The sequence below is a fragment of the Carlito syrichta genome, unplaced genomic scaffold (genome assembly GCF_000164805.1).
Source record: "Carlito syrichta isolate Samal-C Ts95f unplaced genomic scaffold, Tarsius_syrichta-2.0.1 Scaffold99436, whole genome shotgun sequence".
NCBI classification, from domain to species: Eukaryota; Metazoa; Chordata; class Mammalia; order Primates; family Tarsiidae; genus Carlito; species Carlito syrichta.
In genome coordinates, this window is record NW_007043532.1 from 137,328 (window position 1) to 138,818 (window position 1,491).

Here is a 1,491-nt window from a genome sequence, read left to right on the forward strand (position 1 = left end):
CCAAGAAGCGGGAACAGCCCACTGTCCATCATCCAACAGAGGCACAAATGAAAACGTGGCCAATGCATATGTGGAATATTATTCAGCCACAGAAAGAGACACTGACACACGATACGACATAGGTAAACCTCAAAACCATCACGTTGAGGGAAAGGAGCCAGTCATGAAAGCCCTTCCATTGAGGATCCATAGACAGGAAATACCCAGGACAGAGAAACAAGAGTCAAACACAGTTGACACCGCAGAGACATGCGAGAGGGAGGCAGAGCGATGGCCTGCTTCATTTTGGTTTCAGTCTGGTCAAGGTGTTTCGTTCAGTCAGGGCGTCTTGCTCGGTCACAGCGTTTTGCTCAGTTGCCCGCTCCCCACTCACGGTCCCCAGTCGGCGCCCGAGGCGCGCGGGGCAGGTGGCTGGGAGTACCCGCCGAGCCCTCTCCGCGGCTCTCAGCACGTCTGCGGAGGGGGGCCCGCTCGGCGCCCTGCGCGTTTTGTTTTGGTTACCGCCAGGTCGGGCGCTGCGCCCCCTCCCTGCCCTGGGCGAGGAACACCGGAGCCGTCGCACCCCACGAGGTCGCAGGGGCGGCCAGGGCGGGTCGGCTCTGGAACGCGCCGGGCGATCACCTTCACCTGGCCCAGATGGGCCGGCTCGCCGCTTCCCGGCTCCCAGCTTCCTTCCCTGAGCAGAACCTTCAAGCCGCTGTTGGATTCTGTCTTTGCTATCCCCGCGGGGCTGGTGACACCATGTCTTTAGGCGACTTTCTCCTTACTTTGCCTCGTGCAACAATACACACAGACACGCACACCAAGCGTCTGACTCCGGAGGACGCACAAAAGAGGTGGAAAATCCGGTATTTTCTCCCAGAGGGGGTAACACACCCTGCCGTTCAAAAAGCTCAAGCCCAACAGGGTGGGCGCCCCAGGAGGCGCTGGGTTGAGAGCGCCCCCACACCTTTCCTGCCGTCTGCCTTTGCCAGCCTACCCCCGCCCCCAGCTGCCGTACCCGGAGGGAGCCAGGCAGCGTTCGGGGGGCCGAGGACGCTGCCGTCAGCCCGGCCGCCCCGGCGGCGCTGAAACCCGACCCGAAGGAGTTCAGAATCAGGTTTCAAAACACGGCAGAGCCGGGCCGCACCAGCACCCCACGTTGCCGCGGCCGCTCTGGGAACCTCCGCGGGCAGCGTGAATGATTAACTCTGTCACAGGACACCTCGACGTCCCCAGACCCCTTGTGTGTCGCCAGCCCCCACTACACTCTCTTCCCTCTGCGGCGGCCCCTGCGACCTCCAGCGCCGGCCTGCGGCGGGAGCGGCTGAACCCCGGGGTCCCGGGGGCGTGTGCGCGCGCCGGGCCGGGGGTGACCCCACGGAGGTGCTGACCCCGGCCAGCCTCGCGGGCCTCGGTGAAAGCTGCTTCGCCGGCGTCCACACGCGCCTCCTTCGCCCCGCCAGAACCCGGTGGAGAGTGGCAACTTCAAAGCCAGCGGGATGGGGGTGG

At 64.3% G+C, this 1,491-nt stretch overlaps 1 protein-coding gene across 2 annotated transcripts in view; it reads right to left on the reverse strand.

The window, feature by feature from the left end:
• Positions 1-1,491, reverse strand: part of SIX4 (SIX homeobox 4) — a 9,574-nt gene that overhangs the window by 6,790 nt on the left and 1,293 nt on the right. The gene's annotated exons all lie outside the window — the stretch shown is intronic.